General features: G+C 35.5%; 1 long non-coding RNA gene across 1 annotated transcript; it reads left to right on the forward strand.

Moving 5' to 3' along the window:
- The first annotated feature begins 16,458 nt into the window (after positions 1-16,458).
- Positions 16,459-19,968, forward strand: LOC309662478. The gene is made up of 2 exons (XR_014264723.1): positions 16,459-18,636; positions 18,935-19,968. It is a non-coding gene; the product is annotated as an uncharacterized lncRNA (long non-coding RNA).
- The last annotated feature ends 4,292 nt before the right edge of the window (positions 19,969-24,260 follow it).

Genomic DNA, 24,260 nt, shown 5'->3' on the forward strand with positions numbered 1-24,260 from the left:
GTAATTGGCTTACACATTGCTTAAATCTCTTCTAATTCATAAATTATGCTCTCTCTCTCTCCCACTCCCTCCCTCCTTGCAATTATTTTTTTTTTTTCAAAAGAAGCTGGGTCATATGACTCTGGATTCTCATACTGTGGACTTTGCTGATTTCATCCCATAATGTCCTTTACCATGTTTCTTTGTTCCTTGTATTTTTGTAAATTGATGGTTATATCTAGAGGCTTGATCAGATTCAGGTTCAAACATTTTATCAGTAGTGTTTAAATGGTATTAAGTACTTCTATCAGGAATTTTTCTTCTCTTCTGTTACGTTAGCAGCCACTGGTAATCGTTGCTGAAATCCATTAACTCATTAGGGATTATAAGAGGGTGGTATTCTAATATATCGTTCCTTCTTTATTTGCTGGAGTATCTCTGTAAAGAGAAACAACTCTGCATTAACTGTAAGGCTACTCTGAAATATATTTATCTACTCTGAGGTAAACACTTAATGCACTCGTTTGACTTACTATTTTTCAAAATAATGAATCACTTCCCTAACCTTCTTTGAAGGTGACCAACAAGATTTTTTTTTTTTTTTGAGATTCATTATGAACTTGTGAATTTAAACATATTTGTGTTTCAGTTGGTTTCAATATTCTTACTGATGTTCAAATTTTCCTATCTTTGGCTAACGGGAGCTTCATCAAGTTGGTTCCCGAATCTTTTTAGTAATTTTGGTAACTTTTTTGCTTTCTAGTATGACACAATTTTCCAGAGTAATCTTTAATATTTTCTTGCAAGACCTGAAATCAGTCTTCTCTCCAAAGAGCCCTGGATTCTTTTGGTGGAAAATATTAAGAGACTGTGATCTGGGTAATGGGGTGTTAATTATGACAGGGTTGGTCATTGGGCATTGTGTAAAGGCTTATTCAGATAGTCAAGTGAGGAAATATATAGTTTTGAAAATAAGCAGTAACTCTCTTTTCCCGTGTCAAAAACCTCATTATATAAAACACTAGCATACTCATTTTCTTTACAATTCAGACAACAGTCTTAGAATAATATCACCACTAATATCTATACTATGATTACTAGAAATAGTTTAAGGTTTTTAAAATTTCTTTTACAGTTCTTTCTGCCCTTAAAGCAAATATCTCTAGGAATGTATAACTAAATAATTCCTTTCTGTATAGTTACACCATCAATTTGAGTTAGGTTTATTTATTTCAGATTTTAAGCTACTGTCTTTTATTATAAAATTGACTTAGTTTTATAATTATATATAATATTTACATGGTTCCAAAGTCAACTGTATAAAAACAAGATTTAACCAGGAAGATCTAGCTTCTATTCTCATGTCCTTCACCCTATTTTCTTCTTCCCTTTTAAGTAACCACCAAACATTTGTGGTTTATCCTTCCATTTTTTAAATCCTTTCACTTTTAAGTATGTGTGTGTGTATATGTATGTGTGTGTATTTGTACTGACCCTTTACTTAGATAAATAGATTAATTTACATAACTTTCTCTACCTTGCTTTTTCTACTGTACAGTATAAACTGGGAATCACTGCATAGAAATATGAACAGAGATTCCTTATTCCTTTTCACAGCTGCATAATGCTCCACTAGTGAATATTTGAAAGCATATTCAATCAGTCTGTTACTGATGTACGTTTCTGCTTTTTTCGCTATTACAAACAATACTTCCATAGATAGCCTTGTAAAAAGTTCTATTTTTACCAGGGCATCTTTGGGGTAGATTCCTGGAAAAGGGTGCTGAGTCAGAGGCTAAATGTAAATTTTTTTTGGATTACTAGTGTTAAATTCCTCTCCAGAGGGATTATTTATATTTTGCATTCCTATCAGCAATATGTGAAAATGCCTGTTTCTTCAGAACCTTGCGACTTCTGGATTTTTGCTGAAATTGTATCTCATTTAGCTTTAAATTTCTATTACCTTATTATGAGAGAGATTGATCATCTTTTCAAATGTGTAAGGGTTATGTGAATTTCTTTTTGGGTGAACTGTCTTTCCATATCTCTGGTCCATATTTTTTTTTTTTCCTTTTCGAGTTGACTTTTTTTCTTTCTATATTTAGAAGCTTTCTCTACATTTAGAAAACTAAACTTTTAGGATATAATTTGCAAACATATTTTCCCAGTATATCTGTCTTTTTACCTGGCTTAAGTTGTTGAATGTTTTACCCCACAAAAATATTATCATGAAATTTATCAATCTTTTAATTATGTTACTGGATTTTGTGTCATAGTTAGAGAACTTTTTCCAATTCAGATGATAAAGCTATTCACCCATGCTTCCTTGAGTACTTATATAATTTTTTACATTTCAAGTCTCTGATGGAATTTCTGCTGTTTTATAGTTGAGGAATGTATCAAATTTTATACTTGTAGCTCTATGACAACAGCCTTTATTTAAAAGTCCATTTCCTTACTGATTTCTTAGCCACTTTCCCTTATACTAAAAATTCCATAAGCAGTTAAATCTGTATCTGGATTTTCTGTTTTACGTTATTGGTTTGTATGTTTATTCAAACATGAATAACACATCAACTTAAGTATTGAGGCTTTATGATATCTTTTAGTATCTGGTTGTGCTAGATCTCCTTCATTCTTTTTCACAGTTATTCTGGCAACTCTTGCTTGTTTTTATGCCTTCTAATGCACTTTAAAAACAACTTTTAATGCTCCAGGAAAAAATGGTACTTTTACTGGAATTGTATTCTATTTAGAAATTAACTTAGGAAGAACTTTAACCTTTATGATGTGGGTCTTCCTATCCAAGAATGTCCTGTATATTTTCATTTGTTCAAGTCTAGTTTTGTGTTTTTCAGATATTTTTCATAGTTTTCTTAAGTTTTAGACATCTCTTGCTAAATTTGTGCCTAAGTCTGGTCTCTTTCTCCTTCTCCCCAACCCCACTTTTGTAAACGAAGACTTTTTTTTGTTGTATTTTCCAAGTTGCGAGAGTGGAAATGAATGGTATTAATTTTTGTATGTTGATTTTTATCACTCACTATTTTCCAAATTCTCTTATGTTTGCAGTAATGTTCCATCAATTTAGGGGTTTTGCTAGGTATCATCTGCAAGTAAAGAGGTGTTACTTCTTCCTTTTCAGTTCTCATGCCTCTAATTGCTTTCTGCTATTTCTTTGTATTAATTTATACCTTCAATAAAGTATTAAATAATTATGAAGCCAGTGTGCTTAGGGTTAGGATTGGCTAGATTGAATAATTTCACAGGCTCTGGGGCAGAGGGGCTGTCCCTCTGGCGTGGCCCTGGGGTGGCTAGGGCAGGTAGATATGTCTTGAGTGTGAGAAACTTATAGAGGAGGTGGTTGGGGTGTAGGGTCTGGATTGGTTGGTTTGCATTTAGCAGGTACATTGTGCTCAATTTGATTGATATATTTATTTATGCTATGAATTTTCCTCTGATAATGGCTTTAGCCCTATCTTACAGTTTCATATATGTTGTGTATTCATTGTTACTAACGGGAAATTCTGTAGTTTTGCATTTCTTTTTTAATCTGAGTTGTTTCATAGCATATTTTTAATTTTCAGGGAGAAAGTTCTTTGTTTTTATTAACATTTTGGTCATAGAATGCTGTATTCTAATTTTGGTATTAATTGATCATTTCTTGTGGACACATGTATTTTAATTTTCATAAATGCTTTGTTTACTTTTACAAAGAAGATGTATTTTCTATTGGGGTTTGGAGTTTGACATGTATCCATGAGGTCCTCTTGTTGTTTTTGTTGTTTAGGTCTTCTACATCCCTACAGATCTTTTTGTCTACTTGATCTTAGATTGAGAGAGCTATGCTAGATTCTAAATTTTGGATATATGTTTTTATCTATTCTTTTTGAGTATTCTATAGTTTCTACTTTATGAAAGATTTTGCTGTGTTACTGGGAACAAAAATTTTAATCATTTCTATGTTCTCGTTGTGACTCTTAACTTCAGCATTTTAAAGTTTCCTTTTTCTCCTTTCATGCTTTTTGTTCTGAATTCTTCCTTTTCAAATATGAACATCATGACCACTGAATTTTGTTTATTTTGCATTTTTCTGTTACTTATTGTCCATGCTTTTATTTTTAACCTTTCTGAATCTCTCTCACTTAAAATTTTAGATATGTTTCTTATATACAGCATAGAGCTGTATTTTGCTATTTTAGGCGATTTGAGATATATTTGGTTTCAATTCCATATTGCTTTACATACACACATGTATATATAAAATATTCCACTATATGGCATATTTTCCTTTATTTTTTCTTTGGTATTCATTGGTATATCACTCTCCTTTCTCTTGTGTATTTTTGATTATATAAAATTGTTTAAATTGTTCAAACAATTAGGTGTATACCAATAAATTATACTCCCAGCTAATTTCTATCAGATAATCAGTGAATTTATTTTAGTTTTCACATAATCTCCCCATTCTTTCCTAATTTGGGGTAGCTGCACTCTCCCTGCATTGTCAGACTATATAGCCATTACTTAACACACAGTTTCCTTTATAACCATCATTTAGTTTTAGCTCTTTTTTTTTTAACATCTATATTGGAGTATAGTTGCTTTACAATGTTGTGTTAGTTTCTGCTGTATAACAAAGTGAATCAGCTATATGTATACATATATCCCCATATCCCCTCCCTCTTGCGTCTCCCTCCCACCCTCCCTATCCCACCCCTCTAGGTGGTCACAAAGCACCCAGCTGATCTCCCTGTGCTATGCAGCTGCTTCCCACTAGCTAGCTATTTTACGTTTGGTAGTGTATATATGTAAATGCTACTCTCTCACTTTGTCCCAGCTTACCCTTCCCCCACCCCGTGTCCTCAAGTCCATTCTCTACATCTGTGTCTTTATTCCTGTCCTGCCCCTAGGTTCTTCAGAACCTTTTTTTTTTTTTTTTTTTAGATTCCATATATATGTGTTAGCGTATGGGATTTGTTTTTCTGTTTCTGACTTACTTCACTCTGTATGACAGACTCTAGGTCCATCCACCTCAGTACAAATAACTCAATTTTGTTTCTTTTTATGGCTGAGTAATATTCCATTGTATATATGTGCCACATCTTCTTTATCCATTTATCTGTCGATGGACACTTAGGTTGTTCCATGTCCTGGCTATTGTAAATAGTGCTGCAATGAACATTGTGGTATATGTCTCCTTTTTAATTATGGTTTTCTCTGGGTATATGCCTTTAGTGCTTCAAGTACGTGTAATGTTCAGTACCAGTCTTTATATCAATGTTTGTCTGGTCACTTTGATTTTCTGAAGTTTATATGCTAAGCTTCTTCATGAAGCACTCTTAACAATAGTATCCCTGAACTCTTGCTTGTTCATAACAATGTGTGGCCTTTATACTTGAAGACCAACTTATTTGGGTATAAAATCCTTGTCTTGCAGCTAAATGAATTTCAATAAAACAAATACCTGCATTCCTAAGCAGAACTTTCTCCCCTAAAATTAATCACTATCATGTGATTATGCCTTATATAGTTTTACCACCTAAGTATATGTTACTACACATAATGTTTTAGATTAAAAAAAAAAAAAAACTAAAATTTGTAAAACTTAATAGAAATGAAACCATGTAATATATATTCTTTTCCAACTTTTTAAAACTTAAATCACATTTATGAGATTTAGCCACATCATTGTGTGTGGCTGTAATTCATTTTCATTGCTTATAGTATTCTGTATAATGAATATGCAATAAGTTATCCATTATATTGTTGATGAATATTTAGATGTTTAAATTTTTGCTGCTTTAAACATGCCTGCACACATTTTCAGGGTGGAATTGGCTGAAGTAGATTTCTAGAGTCATGGAGTATGTGTAACTTCTGCTTGATTAGATAAAATAAAAATTTTCCAAAGTGGTTATAGCAATTTATATTTTCACTAGCAGCCTGTGAGATAGGCTCTTAGAGTTGGAAGGAGACTAAGAAAGCATCTTTTTCAATTCTTTTAAATATGATAAAATGAGTTTCTGATAGGTCCACAGTGATGGATTTGAAATTCCATTGCTGGTTAGTGAGCAAGGTGGGTGTGGATTCCTGTTTTTTTTATTTCTTTCTTTTTATTGTTCATGTTAGTGTTCTTTCTGTGATATTTTGACAATTAAGGAATAGACTGAAAGATGATTGGAACACATGCAAAATCTCAAGAAGTCTTATACTTTAGGCCATGCAATAGCTTGAGCTATCCATAGCTCAAATATGCTCCGAGTCTTACTGTTCTAGAAATATACAATATTGGTATTGTGCTAAACCTGAATCATTACAAGGTTGATTTGGTATTGTGTGTTCTGTTTATAAAGGCAGATAAATACAGTATGTATTTTAGAAAGATTTCATTAAAATGTTATAATTGAAATAATTATGCTTAAAGAAAAGATTTTAATGGCTGAATATTTTACTCCATGTAAAATGCCATACCATCCAAAGATATGGATAAATTAGGCATAACTCTAATATGCAATGTTTGATGTTCTCTATTTATTTCATATGTTATCTAAGTTACCAGTTCTTGTACAGTCATATAGTATCTGTTCTTTTATATTCCTTTTAGCTTTTGTATAATACATGTTATGCAGTAGGAAGTTTATTAATATATTGAATACTTCAATTTCCCACAGAGTATGCAAGTCTGGAGTCAAAATAGTTGGTGTGACTAGCATTAGAGTTGCACTTCATAAATATTTCTGAGGAGAGTTGAAAGTAGTATAGAAGGTATTTATCTTAGTAATTATGACTAAGTTGATAAAACATGTTTTTGTACCCTAATACCTGTTTTATATAGAACCAGGGATTGAGAAAAAGCCATACACTATGACTCTAGAAATCCACTTCTGCCAATTCCACCCTGAGAAACAGGTGCAGGAATTTTTAAAACAGCAAAATGTTAAATATAAAAATATTCATCAGCAATATAATGGATAAATTATTGCTATAATACTCCTTTGATCCTTATTTAGTACAAGCATATTTAATAGTGTAAATGATAAGTGGAGAATTCAGAAGAAATTGTTTGAAAGGATCATGTGGGTTCTCAAAGTATGTCCTTATAGCTCAGTAGTGCTTCAAATCAAAAGTTCAATGAACCTGAAAAGAGTAGGTGAGTTTAAGCCAAAAACCAAAAACCAAAAAACAAACCCTCCAGACTCTACGAAAGATGGCAGAATCTGGCATTTGGATTTCCCAGCTAATGAGCACATGTCATGAATTGCTGTGGCTCTTGTGCACAGAAGCTGCAATGAGTGACAACCAGGAAAGCATTCCCTTATCAGACCAGAGACAATAGCAGATGAAATTACAGGCATACCTTGGAGATATTGCCAGTGGGTTCCAGACCACAATAGAGCAAATATTGCAATAAAGTATGTCACATGAATTTTTGGTTTCCCAGTGAATATAGAAGTTATCTTTAGGCTATATTGTAATCTATTAAGTGTGCAATAGCCTTATGCCTAAAAACAATGTACACATCTTAAGTAAAAAATACTTTATCTTAATCATCATCTGAACCCTCAGTGAGTCATAATTTTTTCACTGTTCTTCCCTCGATGTTGACGGTTGCTGAGTGATCAAGGTGGTGATTGCTGAAGGCTGGGATGGCTGTGGCAATTTCTTAAAATATGACAACAATGAAGTCTGCCACATTGATTGACTCTTCCTTTCACAAATGATTTCTCTGTAGCACGCAATGCTGTTGGGTAGCATTTTACCCAAGGGGAACTTCTTTCAAAATGGGAGTCAATCCTCTCAAACCCTGCTGCTGATTTATCAACTAAGTTTATGTAGTATTCTAAATCCTTTGTCATTTCAACAATGTTCACAGCATCTTCACCAGGAGTAGATCCCATCTTAAGAAACCACTTTCTTGGGCTTCCCTGGTGGCGCAGTGGTTGAGAATCTGCCTGCCAGTGCAGGGGACACGGGTTCGGGCCCTGGTCTGGGAAGATCCCACATGCCGCGGAGCAACTAAGCCCGTGAGCCACAATTACTGAGCCTGCGCGTCTGGAGCCTGTGCTCCACAACAAGAGAGGCCGCGATAGTGAGAGGCCCGCGCACCGCAATGAAGAGTGGCCCCCACTTGCCACAACTAGAGAAAGCCCTCGCACAGAAACGAAGACCCAACACAGCCATAAATAAATAAATAAATAAATAAATAAATGAATGAATGAATGAATGAATGAATGAAAGAAAGAAAGAAAGAAAGAAACCACTTTCTTTGCTCATCCATGAAAATGTTACCATGAGATTGCAGCAATTCAGTCACATCTTCAGAATTAACTTCTAATTCTAGTTCTCTTGTTATTTCCACCACATCCACAGTTACTTCCTCCACTGAAGTCTTGAACCCCTCCAAGTCATCCATGAAGGGTGGAATCAACTTCTTCCAGGCTCCTATTAATGTTAACGTTTTGACTTCTTCCCATGAATCACAAATATTCTTAATAGCATCTAGAATGGTGAATACTTTTCAGAAGATTTTCAATTTGGTTTGCCCAGATCCATCAGAGGAACCGTTATCTATGGCAGCCGTAGCCTTAGAAAATATGTTTCTTTTTTTTTTTTTTTTAATTAATTAATTAATTTATTTATTTATAGCTGTGCTGGGTCTTCGTTTCTGTGCGAGGGCTTTCTCTAGTTGCGGCAAGTGGGGGCCACTCTTCATTGCGGTGCACAGGCCTCTCATTATCGCGGCCTCTCTTGTTGCGGAGCACAGGCTCCAGACGCGCAGGCTCAGTAGTTGTGGCTCACAGGCCTAGTTGCTCCGCGGCATGTGGGATCTTCCCAGACCAGGGCTCGAACCCGTGTCCCCTGCATTGGCAGGCAGACTCTCAACCACTGCGCCACCAGGGAAGCCCGAAAATATGTTTCTTAAGAATAACACTTGAAAGCCAAAATTACTCTTTAATCCATGGGCTGAGGCATGGATGTGATGTTAGCAGGCATGGAGACAACAAGAATCTCATTGTGCATCTCCCTCAGAGCTCTTGGGTGACCAGGTGCATCGTCAATGAGCAGTAATATTCTGAAAGGAATCTTTTTTTTTTTTTTTTTCTAAGCAGTAAGTCTCAAGAGTGGGCTGAAAATATTCAGTAAACCATGCTGTAAATGGATGTGCTGTTATCCAGGCTTTGTTGTTCCATGTATAGAGCACAGGCAGAGCAGATTTAGCATAATTCTTAAGGGCCCTAGGATTTTAAGGATGGTAAATGAGTATTGCCTTCAACTTAAAGTCACTAGCTGCATTAGCTCCTAACAAGAGAGGCAGCCTATTCTTTGAAGCTTTGAGGCCAGGCATTGGCTTCTCCTAGCTTTGAAAATTCTAGACGGTATCTTCTTCCAGTATAAGGCCATTTCATCTATATTGAAAATCTGTTGTTCAGTGTCACCACCTTCATTAATTATGTTAGCCAGATCCTCTGAATAATTTGCTGCTGCTTCTATATTAGTACTTGCTGATTCACTTTGCACTTTGTTGTTATGGAGATGGCTTCTATCCTGAAACCTCATGAACCAACCTCTGCTAGCTTCAGACTTCTTCTGCAGCTTCCTCACCGCTCAGGCTACAAAGAATTGAAGAGTTGGGGCTTTGCTCTGTGTTAGGCTTTGGCTTAAGGGAATGTTGTGGCTGGTTTGATCTTCTACCTAGACCACTAAAACTTTCTCCATATCAGCAATAAGGTTGTTTGCTTTCTTGTCATCCATGTGTTCTCAGGAGTAGCATTCTTAATTTCCTTCAAGAACTTTTTCTTTGCATTCACAACTTGGTTAACTGTTTGGGACAAGAGGCCTCCTAGATTTCTGCCTATCTTGGCTTTTGACATGCCTTCCTCACTAAGCTTAATCATTTCTAGCTTTTGATTGAAAGTGAAAGATCTGTGACTCTTCCTTTCACTTGAACACTTAGAAGCCATTGTAGGGTATCAGTTGGCCCAATTTTAATATTGTTGTGTCTCAAGGAATAGGAAGTCTGAGGAGTGGGGTGAAATGGGGGAACAGGTGGTCAGTAGAGCAGTCAGAACACATACATTTATTAATTAAGTTTGCCATCTTATATGGTCGCAGTTTGTGGCGCCCCAAAACAATTACAGTAGTAACATCAAAGATCACTGATCACCGATGAGCATAACAAATAGAATAATAATAAAAAAGTTTGAAATATTGTGAGAATTAGCAGGATTTGACAGAGATGCAAAGTGAGCAAATGTTGTTGAAAAAATGGCGCTGATAGGGCTTCCCTGGTGGTGCAGTGGTTGAGAGTCTGCCTGCTAATGCAGGGGACACGGGTTCGAGCCCTGGTCTGGGAAGATCCCATATGCTGCAGAGCAACTGGGCCCGTGAGCCACAACTACTGAGCCTGCGCGTCTGGAGCCTGTGCTCCGCAACAAGAGAGGCCGTGATAGTGAAGAGGCCCGCGCACCGCGATGAAGAGTGGCCCCCACTTGCCGCAACTAGAGGAAGCCCTCGCACAGAAACGAAGACCCAACACAGCCAAAAATAAATATAAAAATAAATAAATGAAATATTAAAAAAAAATGGCGCTGATAGACTTGCTCAATAAGGTTGCCACAAACCTGCAATTTTTAGAAAATGCAATATCTGAAAAGTGTGAAAAAGGAAGTGCAATAAAAAATGGTATGCCTGTACCTTTAGCTCTCTATGGAAATGAATATCTATTTAGTGCCGTGCAGAGAAGCCTACTGTGTCAATTTGGGGACTTTTAAACAATTATACTTGGGGAAATTGTTTTGGAAGAAACAACGAATTACTTCGTTTAAATGTGACTTTTGGGGTTTGTGACTCTTGTAGGATTATCAGTCTCATTATTTCATGTTCCACTGAAAATGAGTATATTTTGCTCACCTTCATTCTATTTGACCTTAAATATATAAGTATATAAATGTTTTTCTTCACTAAAAAACATGAAGGACAGGCACACAGATCTCGACTGGCTTGTAATAATATCTAATATATATGCATGTTTATAATTCATGTTGATATATATTTATAACATCTATATTCATGTAAAATATATAATGTAGGTGCTCATATATTCTATCAACAACACGTGACGGCATATAAAGAAGCATTTTGATTACCTACCAATGGTATATTAGTAAACAGTGGGTTTTTGGAGAAAAATAAAACCCTGATTTTTAGCATTTGTCTACTTCCATGGTGTAACTGCTCTAACCATAGCCTAATTCAAGATACCAACACTCTTTGCTACTGAACGTGTAGTAGAGAAAAGATGCTCGTTTCAGGACACCTTGTATCTCTCTTTTTCAGATGAGAAAACTGAAACATAATGAAGTGATGCGATTTGTTAAAAGTAGAATTCATATGTTGAAGAATCATACTTGAACCAGGTTATTTTATTTCTCCAAATATCTATCTCTCCACTAACATATGTGATTCCCTCATACAATAAATTCCTAGAGTAGAAGGATAGCACTTTTATCTTCTTGGCATTGCCTCCTCTTCCCTTATGAACTAAGCCTTTTAGTATAAGTATGCCCCATGCAATATCGTGAACAGACTGCAAAACTTGGGACAACCTTTGACTAAAAAATATTTTTGTGATTTATCTGAAATTTAAATTTAACTGTGTTCTGCATTTTATCTGGCAACCCTAGCTTTGCCTTATATAAGCAGTGTTTAAGTTGGAATGACAAGGGCCATCACATGCTGAGGGAAGATAATGAACAAAGGCATAGAGGGAGAATTGAATACCGAGTGCTTATAAAACCTCAAGGAAAATCATGTGACAGAAGAAAACTCTATGAAAGCTCTCTGAGAACAGGAACTGTGTCTTATTTACCCTAGGACCCACTCTGATTACCACAGAATAGGTGATTAGTAAGTATTGTCCAATGTTTAAATGCACAGTTGCTCTGTGACAAAGAGAAATAGGCTGGAGCTGTGGCGTGAGCCTACATTGTGGAGGGCTTGGAAAGCTGGGAGGTGTGGGTTGGGGGAGACCGTGCTGAGGATCAGGTTTGAATGGGATTGATCAGAATCTCAAATAACCAGGGTACCCAGTTCAAATAGAACCCTTAAATGCATTCACACTTTCACATCCAGAAAACACCAAATCCTTCTATTACTTCTGTGGTCTTTGCTCATCTTGCCAGAGAAAGGAGCAGGAAAAAAAAAAAAATGAAGTCTTTAGGATAATGAAAGGACATGGAAAGTTGCAAGAACATCTTCACTTACAATCACAGGATCATTTCACAGTGTTCCTTCCAAAACTGACTAATAAACAAGATGGATGAGCTTCATTCTGTCTCAGGTTTTGGATATGTCTGAAAAACTGGTGAGATATTCCAAGGAAGAGAAATATGACATGCTCATACCGATTCTGAGACCAGCCCTGTCTGTCACTCAGATTATTCTCCAGCCCTGCCCCAGGCACTCACTGAGGTGGGCAGGGATGAGAGAAGACATGACCAAGGTTTTATGAGTGCTGAGAGCATTGTTGGGTGCCAGTGATGGACAGAGGCATTGCTGTGGTTCGGGCAGTGACTGGTTGTCGTGCCCTTGGTGCACATGATGCTCAGCATTCTTCATACGGCAGTCCTGGGTGTCATTAGCAGGGGCAGTTTCCTAGTTTGGTGGCAACAGCAACACCCTTTCAAGGCAGTGTAACTACTCATTTGGGTATCAGCCGATATAGAAGCATCACTACAGTTTGATGGAACTGAAGAAGAGGAAAACTGAAAACTCGTAAGTCACTATGGCATCAGCTAAAGGGACTGGTTCACAAGGCCCAGAGGAACCTGAGAATCACAGTGGGAAGAATTTGAGATAAGCTTGTACTCTCGCAGAGAAGGTGCTGTGAGAGGCAGAGAAAAAAATCTGATTTGTGTCACTCTGAACTTGTGCTCTATCAGTCTTCCCCACCTTGGTGGATTGTCGTGTCCTGGGCACAATGGGCAATAGGGATGGCTTAGTTTGTGTTGCTTATTGTGTATATTCTAGATTATATGCATCCAAATAAGTATAACAGCATTATCCACACTGATGTCCACAGCATACTTGTTTCACAGCAGTCAGAGTTACCTGTTACTTAAAAAAAAATGCTGTCTAAATAAATGTGGATTCATGAGTTTAACAAAATAGTTTTTTCAACTGTAAGACTTCTCAGAACCTTAAAATGCTAAAATATTTTAAGTATCCAAGAGGCAGATTTAGAATTAGTCTATCCCAAGCTTAATTGACCACTATAATTCCCCCCCGCTGTGGTACATCTTTTAAGACCAGTGTTCCAAGTAACATGCTCTAGGAAAATGTTCTTCCTTCTATTCATGATGATATGCAAGTTATGGGTTTATTGGAAAATCACTCCAGGGATAGAAACACTTTTTTTTTTTGTATGAATCTTATATTGGTGAATTATTTTAGTGGGCAGAGAGGAGCATTATTTAACTGCATGCTCACACATTCTCAAGTGTACCTAGTCTCTCCTAGGCTGTTGCCTCAGGAATGAAAAGAGCATCAGTGTATTTGCCACTGGAAAACACACTGTGTCTGCACACATTGGATCTGAGATTCCACTGTTTATGGGCTTGGCAGAAGTAGAAAGGACCTTCAAGGCTGACCATATCCAGGGAACGTCAGAGCATTCACTGGTTGTTTATCATCTGTTGTGGTTTTACTGCTAGGGATCTGGGGTTTTTTGCACTTTTGAGATATCCTTCCTGTTGTCCTCCAGTATCTGAAATTTAATGTACTGCATTCTGTTTTGTTTTGGTTTTTTTAAAAGTCTCTAAGCCTTTGGGGATCAAGAATGAAGATGATTTGTGAAACTTAACAACTGTTTACTTGTCACTTAATATATAAATTTTTTCAAAATTGACCTACTCGGCTGCTTTTCTCATTTGAGATATTAAAAAAAAAAAGATTCTGACAAAAATATATCTTCATTTAGAATTATAACTGTTAATATCTTCTCTTATTTTTAGATACATGAAGTAAAAAAGCTATAGTTTACCCCAACCCCACCCTCAATCCCTGAATCTCACTCTCTTTTTCCTATATCAGAGGTAACTGTTGTCAGGAATTTAGTGAGTACTCTTCCACTGTATACTTTTCCATACATATGAGTATTTGTAACATCTATACACATAAATGTACATCATACATATATATATATATATATATATATATATATATATATATATATATATATATATATAAATGCTGTATGTCCATAAAGAGCATCATACTTTATTTTTATGCATTTATGTTTACTAATTTGTATGAATACATACTAAATTTCATTTGTTTTAATAGCTGTATAACCTTTTATCTTGTATATTTATATATTGCATTTGGACATGAGGGTTGTTTATAGCTTGTTTGTCCCAATTACAAGTATTGCTTGAATAAACATTTTTTTATGTGTACACTTATGTAAGAGTTCCTTGAAGTCACACCTCCAGGATTGTTGTCACTGGGGTATAACATATGGGGTATATTTGCATTTTTTTCCTAGATACTGCTGATTGTACCCCAATATGGCTGTAACAATTTTCATTCTCTTTGGCCGAATCTTGAGAGTACCATTTCCCCTAAATTCTTGCATACATTTAATTAAATCAAAAAACTTTGCTTGTGTGGTGGAAGAAAAATATCAGTTAATTTGTATTTCCCTGATACCAAGAGAGATTAGCATATTTTCACATTTGTCTTTTCAGTTACTATTCTGGAAATAGCTTGTTTTTAAATTTTGCCAATTTTACTGATGTGATTTTTGTCTTATTGATTAATTGAAGTTCCTTTTATATTCACAATATTACTTCTTTGTTGGATATTACGTTGTAAAAATCTTCTATTCTCAGGCTAGTATTTTAACTTTATAATTATAATTATTTAAAATTTAAAATTAAATGTTCTTGATGTGTCTTATTTAATTGTCATAAACATATTTTCCAAAATTTTAGAAATTTCTCACATTTAGAACTTTAGTATACCTGGGACTGGTTTTTGTTTGTTACGAAGTAGTAAATTTAATTTTCTTAGGGTTACTTTTGCTAACACAATTTATTATAAACTGTATTTTCCTCACTGATACATTATAATGCATATATTATACACCATGTTCTTCTATATTTATGGGTCAGTTTCTGGGCTTTCTTCTAGTCAGTTGATTTGCTTGACAGCTATGGTGCCAATGCTGTATCAGCTGAAATAGTATTGTTCTACCTTCTGGTAGGCAAGAACTCTTTCTTTAAGATTGTTTTAGCTATTTTTTTTTTTTTACTTTACATGAGATTTCAGATTCAGTTTATGTTCTATGAAAATGTCATTCCAATTTTATTGGAAGTTGAGTGAAATTTTAGATCAATTTTTGGGAGAAGGCATTTTTACTATGCTGAGAATTTCCAGTCACTCAGGTCTTTATGACTTTCAAAGAGTTTCATCATTTTGTCCAAAATGTCTCATATATATTTTTGTTAGAATTTTTCATAGACTAAAAAATGCTGCTACTGTATATGGAATCTTTTTTCTTTTGCTTTTTCCTAACCAGCTCTTACTGGCATAAACAAAACACTATTGACTTTTGAATGTTCATCTTGTATCTAGAAACCTTATTAAACACTCTCATTGGTTTTTATAACTTTTTCTTTTGTGAATTTCTTCAGGGAAGAATCCAAATAATGACAGTATTTAAAGTCTTTCTGTGACAGAGACCAGTATTTGTCATCTAATATCCTTTTTCCTTTGAAGATAGCCCTGCATTTTAACTGGGCACATGGCTATCCAGGATAAAGCCAACATTTCCCAGGCTGCCTTATATTTACGTATGACTGTGATTAAGTTTTAATCGTGGGGATGTAATCAGAAGGAATCTATTCAGCTTCAGGGAACTGAATTTAAAGGGAAAATATTGATATAACTTCTTATCACCTCTTCCTTGTATGGAATGCAGAAGTGATGGCAAGTCCTGGAGCATTTGTCTTGGACCATGCAGTGAAAACTGCATATTGAGGAGGGCAGAACAAGAAAGAGATATCCTGACTCTCTGATTGTCAGTCTTTACAATCAACCCAGGTCACTGAAGTTTATAAGAAGGAAAAAAAAAAACCCAAACAAAACTGCTATTCTGATTCTTTGGGTTTTCTGTTTCTTGCAACAGAACCTATTCTTTCCAATCTTCATATAAGTTGTATAATTTTTTTTCAGGAACAGTTATATATGATAGAGATCATCTGTTCCTTAGAAATTTGCTAAAACTAAACTGTAAAAGTGTTTTGTTCAGTATAGGAGATTTTTGAATACCACATTAATGTCCTTAATAATTTATCTATTTAAGTATTCATTTCATCTTGGATCCGTCTCTCTTCTATCCCTCTGTCGCTGTCTCTGTCTCTGTCTGTCTCTCTCCCTGTCTCTAGATAGATATAGAACATAACCCTAGAAAAATCTTTTATTCCTTCCTGATTTTTCAGGTTTATTGGCTTTATTGTATATCTTATGGATTTTTAAAATCTCAGACGTATCTTTGTAAATACTTTAGTGTCTACATTTGAAGTTAATTTATTCTGTTGAATGATTATTATCCATTGGGGAAGGAACATTTGATATATTAAGGTTCTCTGATTTTCAGTTTTAAAGTTAAATGTTTATTTCCTTGGAGGCAAATGTTACAAAAAGAATATAGTGACAATCTGGTAGTATGATGTGAATTGCTATGCATTTTAGGCAATATTTTTAATAAAGAAGAAACTCAAAGTTTATAGTATAGGTTGAGGTGGCATATAATACCTTCTAAATCTTGTTCTCTCTCCAAACCATTCCCCCAAATAGCTGTTATCTATCTTATTCAAGTTAAGTCTTCAAGTTAAATTAACTTCAAGTTAACCACCAGATAAGTCAGTCCCTTATCTCTTGGTATGCCAAGTCACATGGTATACCAAAACCCCTTCATAGGTGTGTCATCAAATGCTAATCAATACGAAAATGTATTTTTGCCAATACTGTCATGGGAATGTCCATCAGAGGTTTCCCTGAACTGACTTAATCATGTGGTAAAGTATGGTGTTGGCTACAACCTCTGCTAGAAAACAGGTAAGAGGCATGGCATATTGGCAAGAGGGATAGCATGTGTATTGAAGTACAGTCCAGGGTATTAAATGCTGATACAGCCTTCCAACTGGCACCCCTGCCTCCACACTTACTCCCTATTCCCCATGTACCTCTTTCAAGACGAGCTAGGCTGACCTTTCTTAGGCCTACATTGATCATGTTACTTTCCCCTTTAAAATCCTCCAGTGACATCACTCTGCATCCAGAAGAAAATCAAACTCTTACCGTGGCCTAAAAGACCACAATACTCACCACTGCCAACCTCACTGACCCCGACCTTTCTGTACTACATCTTGTTCACTGTTCCTGCCACACTGGCCTCCTTTCTGTTCTCGAAGTATGCCATTCCTCTCTTGGGCCTACTTCTTGCTGTTCCTTCTGCATAGGACACTCCTCAGAACTACTTACACCTGGCTTCCCAACTTAAATGTTGACCTCTCCAGAGACACTTTCTCTGTCTACCCTACTAGGCCCCACTTACTCTTTATCTCATTACTGTATGTGTGATGGAAGACAGCAACATACAGTTTGAAGAGGTATATTTTCTTTAGTGGTGACAGATAGGGCATTTTAAGGAAATAAACACATTCTCAGACTTAGGTTTGGTTTTTCAGGGCCCCTTAGTTTCCATTTGGATGTACAGAGAGAATAATACTACCTCTGTAAATGGATGAGGGGGGTCTATCCTGACCCTTGGTGATTTTCTTCTCAACACTTCTCAGTTCTTGAAACAATCTTTTCTTGGTTTGCTTTCTTATATATAGTTGACCCTTGAACACTGTGGGGGTTGGGATGCTGACCCCCCGCCCCAGCATAGTTACAAATCCACATACTGCTGTCTTTGCCTCAAAAACAAATGAATTGATGAATGACTTAACCAAGGGTAGGAAGCTGAAACATTTGGATGGAATCAGGACTCAAACTCTAGTGCTTTTGATTCCACATATTGTGATCTTTAATCAAATGCAAACGTTTCCTTGCACTTAATTTAAAGATCTGTACAATAAAAATACAGGTACTATATTTACTGAAAAAAATCTGCGTATAAGTGTCCCCATGCAGTTCAAACCTGTGTTGATCAAGGGTCAACTATATTATTTGTTACCCCACACTAAAATATAAGCTTCTTGAGTTCAGAATCTCTAGTGTCTTATTAACTGCTGTAACCCTTATACCCAGACCGTGTCTGAGAGGCATTCAGTAGGTATTTGTCATCTGCTGATTGACTGAATAACCTGGTCTCCAGTGCCTTTAGTTCATTCACTCTTCCAGAAATGTTTTTGAGTTTGCAATCCAAATATAAGTTCTCCCTTCTTTGAAACTTTGTACTTACCCTCTAATGACCTCATATTCTTCCTGTATTCTCACTATTTTTGTTAACTTCCTATCCTCTGCACTAAAGAGTAAACTTCTAAAGGACAAGGATGATGTCCTATTCATCTTTATATCCTTTATAACACTTAGCAAAATGCCTTGTACAACTTTACTATTAGTGCATTAATTTATCCGATTAAAGCAGTCCTAATTTTCTTTTTATAAATTTATTTATTTATTTTTGGCTGTGTTGGGTCTTCGTTTCTGTGCAAGGGCTTTCTCCAGTTGTGGCGAGCGGGGGCCACTCTTCATCGTGGTGCACGGGCCTCTCACTGTCGCGGCCTCTCTTGTTGCGGAGCACAGGCTCCAGACGCGCAGGCTCAGTAGTTGCGGCTCACGGACCTAGCCGCTCTGCGGCATGTGGGATCTTCCCGGACCGGGGCACGAACCCGTGTCCCCTGCATTGGCAGGCAGATTCCTAACCACTGCGCCACCAGGGAAGCCCCTAATTTTCTATTAATTTATGCTTTTAAGTTTTGAATCATGAGTTTTTGAGTTGTATACACTTTATGTTAAATGGAAGTAACAGTTTTCCCTTTTAAAAATTTAATTGTTTCTGATCTGGCCTCGTTCCTTATGTTTTCTTTGACCAGATGTGCTCCACTTAGAAACTGCAAACTGGCAGCTCACCGTCTAAATGCAGGCTGCAGATACGTTTTATTCGGCTCTCATAATGTTTTTAAAATTTTGAGTTAGCTGATACAATTTAAAAATTAGGTTTCATAAAATTTTTTGGACTTTTGGCTTTCCTAAAAAATAGGACAATCTGGCATCCTTGGGTTCACATACTCTCAGACAGCAAATACTAAAAATGCACGTGAGCTCTGGTTTACCATAGGACTCTCTTGTCTTGCCTCATTTGTTTGCAGTACATGCTTAGACTCTTCATAGACTGGAGTTTGAGACTCCAGCTTTGTTCCATTTCTACAATGTCTATGTAATTTTAGTGATGATCCAATAGTAACTACCTAAAAATACCTGCAATTTAACTCAGCTGTTCGACTCCGAAGTCTGAAGTGTTTCATCATCTACCATATTTGACTAGGTATAGAAGCATGTAAGGCTTTGAAAGAAAAGGAGAGTTATAGAACCCTCACACAGAAACTTCCATTTGCTTAGGAGCCATGAGAAGAGGTGAATTCATATAGAGGTTAGAATGCTTGGGTTCTATTATCAGTTTTCACAGATTTCTTCTGTGATCATTTCACCATTTTGCACTATAATTCCTCCTATACAAAGTAGGAATGATGTGTATTGATTCCTAGGTTTCCTTTTAGCACTTGCCATCCTATGATTTTTTTTTAATTGAAGTATAGTTGATTTACAATATTGTGTTAGTTTTAGGTGTACAGCATATTTATTCATTTTTTTGCAGATTATATTCCATTACTGGTTATTATAAAATATTGGGTGTCATTCCTTGTGCTATACAGTAAATCCTTATTGCTTATCTATTTTATATATAGTAGTTTATATTTGTTATTCCCATGCTCGTAATTTGTCTCCCCCCCCACCTTTGGTAACTGTAAGTCTGTTTTCTATGTCTGTGAATCTGTTTCTGTTTTGTATATATATTCATTTGTATTATTTTTTTAGATTCCACATATAAGTGATATCACATAGTATTTGTCTTTCTCTGTCTGACTTATTTCACTAAGCATAATATTCTCTAGGTTCATCCGTGTTGCTGGAAATGACAATATTTCATTCTTTTTAATGGCTAACATTCCATTGTATATATATATATACCACATCTTCTTTATCCATTCATCTGTTGATGGGCACTTGGGTTGCTTCCATGTCGTGACTATTGTAAATAGTGCTGCTGTGAATATTGGGGTGCATGTATCTTTTTGAATTAGAGTTTTCATTTTTTCTGGGTATATACCCAGGAGTGGAATTGCTGGATCATACAGTAGTTCTAGTTTTTTAAGGACCCTCTATACTATTTTCCATAGTGATTGCACCAATTTACATTCCCATCAACAGCGATGAGGGTTCCCTTTTCTCCACATCCTCTCCAACATTTATTATTTGTAGTCTTTTTGATGATAGCCATTCTGACTGATGTCAGGTGATACCTCATTGTGGCTTTGATTTGCATTTCTCTAATAATTAACAATATTGAGCATCTTTTCATGTGGCTGTTAGCCATCTCTATGTCTTCTTTGGAAGAATGTCTGTTCAGATCTCCTGTTCATTTTTTTTAATTTTTTAATTTTTTTTTATATTAACTTGTATGAGCTGTTTGTATTGGGTTGGCCAAAATGTTCGTCCGGGTTTTTCCATAGTGTCTTAAGGAAAAACCCGAACGAACTTTTTGGCCAACTTAATATGTTTTGGATATTAACCCTTTATCAAATATATCGCTTACAAATATTTTCTCCCATTCCATAGGTTGTCTTTTAATTTTGTTGATCATTTCCTTTGCTGGACAAAAGCTTTTAAGTTTGATTAGGTCCCATTTGTTTATTTTTGCTTTTATTTCTTTTGCCTTGGGAGACGGATCTAAGAAAATATTGCGATGATCTATGTCATAGAATTTTTTTGCCTATGTTCTCTTCTGTGAGTTTTATGGGGTCATGTCTTACATTTAGGTTTTTAAACCATTTTAAATTTATTTTTGTATCTGGTGTGTGAGACTGTTCTAATTTAATTGATTTACATGCTGTTGTCCAGCTTTCCCAAGACCACTTGTTAAAGAGACTTTTTCCATTGTATATTATTGCTTTTTTATTGTAAATTAATTGACTCTAGGTGTGTGGGTTTATTTCTGGGCGCTCTATTCTGTTCCATTGATCTATGTGTCTGTTTTTATGCAAATTCCACACTGTTTTGATTACTGTAGCTTGTAGTATAGTCTGAAGTCTAGGAGAGTCCTGGAGGGTATACCTCCAGGTTTGTTCTTTTTCCTCCGTATTGTCTTGGCAATTCTGGGTCTTTTGTGGTTCCATATAAATTTTAAGATTATTTGTCCTAGGTCTATGAGAAAGGCCTTGGGTAATTTGATAGGGATCACATTAAATATGTAGATTGCTTTGGGTAGTACGGCCATCTTAACAATATTAATTCTTCCAATCTAAGAGCACAGGATATCTTTCCATTTCTTTGTATCATCTTCAATTTCCTTCACCAGTGTTTCATAGTTTTCAGTGTATATGCCTGTCACCTCTTGGTTAAGATTATTCCCAGGCATATATTTTTTGTGTGTGATTTTAAATGGGATTGATTTTTACTTTTCCTGATATTTCATTATTAGTGTATAGAAACACAACAGATTTCTGTATATTAATCTTGTATCCTGCTACCTTGCTGAATTCATTCATTAGTTCTAATAGCTTTTGTGTGGAGACTTTAGGGTTCTCTATATAGTATATCATGTTATCTGCAAATAGGGACAATTTTCCTTTTCCATTCCAGTTTGGATAGCTTTTATTTATTTTTTTTCTTGTCTGATTGCTGTAGCTAGAACTTCCAATACTATGAAATATAGAATTAGTGAGAGTGGCATCCTTGTCTTGTTCTTGAATTTAGCAGGAAGGGTTTCAGCTTTTCACCATTGAGTATTATGTTGGCTCTGGGCTTGTCATAAATGGCCTTTATTGTGTTGAGATGTTCCTTCTATACCCACTTTGAGAGTTTTTATCATGAATGGATGTTGAATTTTGTCAAATGCTTTTTCTGCACCTATTGATATGATCATGTGTGTTTCTTTTTCTTTTCTTTTCTTAACGTGGTGTATCCCATTGACTTGCATATGTTGAATTATCCCCGTGACCCTGGAATAAATCCAACTTAATCATGGTGTATGATCCTTTTTATATATTGTTAGATTCAGTTTGCTAGTACTCTGTTGATGATTTTTGCATCTATATGCATCAAAAATATTGGCCTGTAATTTTCTTTTTTTGTAGTGTCTTTGTCCTGTTTTGGTATCAGGATGATGGTGGCCTTGTAGAATGAATTTGGGTGTTCACTCTTCTTCAATTTTTGGAATGGTTTGAGGAGGATAGGTATAACTTATTTACGTGTTTGATAGAATTCTTCAGTGAGGCCATCTGGTCCGGACTTTTGGTTGCAGGAAGATTTTTTTTTTTTTTAATTACAGATTTTATTTCACTTCTAGTGATCTGTCTTTTCAAGTTGTCTGTTTCTTCTTGACTCAGTCTTGGCAGGTTGTATGTTCCTAGAAATTTGTCCATTTCTTCTAAGTTGTAGAATTCGTTGGCATATAACTGTTCATAGTGTTCTCTTATGATTTTTTTTTTGTATCTCAGTGGTATTCATTGTTATTTCTCCTCTTTCATTTATTTTGTTTAGTTTAGTCTTCTTTTCTCTTCTTGGTGTGCCTGTCTAAAGATTTGTCAATTTTATTTGTCTTTTCAAAAAACCGGCTCTTGGTATTATTGATCTTTTCCACTGGTTTTTTAAATCTCTATTTTATTTATTTGTTTATTTCCTCTCTGGTCTTTATTGTTTTCTTCTTTCTGCTGACTTTGGGGTTTTTTTGTTGTTTTTCTAATTCTTTTAGGTGGTAGGTTAGGTTGTTTATTTGAGATTTTTCTTGTTTCTTGAGGAAGGAGTGTTTCCATATGAACTTCCCTCTAGAACTTCTTTTGCTGCATCCCAAAGATTTTGTAAAGTTGTGTTTTCATTTTCATTTGTCTCAAGGTATTTTCTGATTTCTTCCCTGATTTCATTGACTCATTGGGTTTCTTTTAGTAGCATGTTGTTTAGTCTCCATGTGTTTATTCTTTTCCTATTTTTCTTTCCATAGTTGATTTCTAGTTTCATATCATTATGGTCAGAAAAGATGTTTGATGTAATTTCTATCCTCTTAAATTTGCTGGGGCTTGTTCTGTGACCTAATATGTGGTCTATCCTAGAGAATGCTCCAAGTGCACTTGAATATTGTGTATTCTGTTTTTTTGGATGTAGTGTCCTGTAGATATCAATTAAGTCCAACTAGTCTATTGGGTCATTTAAGACCTCTGTTGCCTTATTGATTTTCTGTCTGGATGACCTGTCCACTGATGTCTGTGGGGTGTTAAAGTCTGCTAATATTATTGTATTATTGTCAATTTCTCCCTTTATATTTGCTTTATATATTTAAGTGTTCCTATATTAGGCACATATATGTTAATGTGTGTAATATCCTCTTCTTGTATTGATCCCTTTATCATTATATAATGCCCTTCTTTGTCTTTTATTATGGCCTTTGTTTTAAAGTCTGTTTTGTTTGATATGAGTATTGCTAACCCTACTTTCTTGCCATTTCCATTTGCATGAAGTATTTTTCCATCCTCTCACTTTCAACCTGTGTGTGTCTTTCACTCTGAAGTCAGTCTCTTGTAAGCAGCATATTGCAGGTTCCTGTTTTTTTTTTTTTTATCCAATCAGCCACTCTGTGTCTTTTGAGTGGAGCATTTACTCCCCTGACGTTTAAAGTAATTATTGATAGGTATGTTTCTATTGTCATTTTATTCCTTGTTTCCAGTTGTTTTTGTAGTTCTTCTTTGTTCATTTCTTCCTTTTGGTTTTCCTTTTGTGGTTTGATTTTCTTTTGTAATAGGCTTGGGTTCCTTTCTTTTTGGTTTCTGTGAATCTCTTATATATATATATATATTTTAACATCTTTATTGGAGTATAATTGCTTTACATTGTTGTGTTAGTTTCTGCTGTATAACCAAGTGAATCAGCTATATGTATACTTATATCCCCATATCCCCTCCATCTTGTATCTCCCCCCACCCTCCCTATCCCACCCC

This window comes from Balaenoptera physalus (genome assembly GCF_965194825.1).
Source record: "Balaenoptera physalus genome assembly, chromosome: 6".
Lineage (NCBI taxonomy): Eukaryota > Metazoa > Chordata > Mammalia > Artiodactyla > Balaenopteridae > Balaenoptera > Balaenoptera physalus.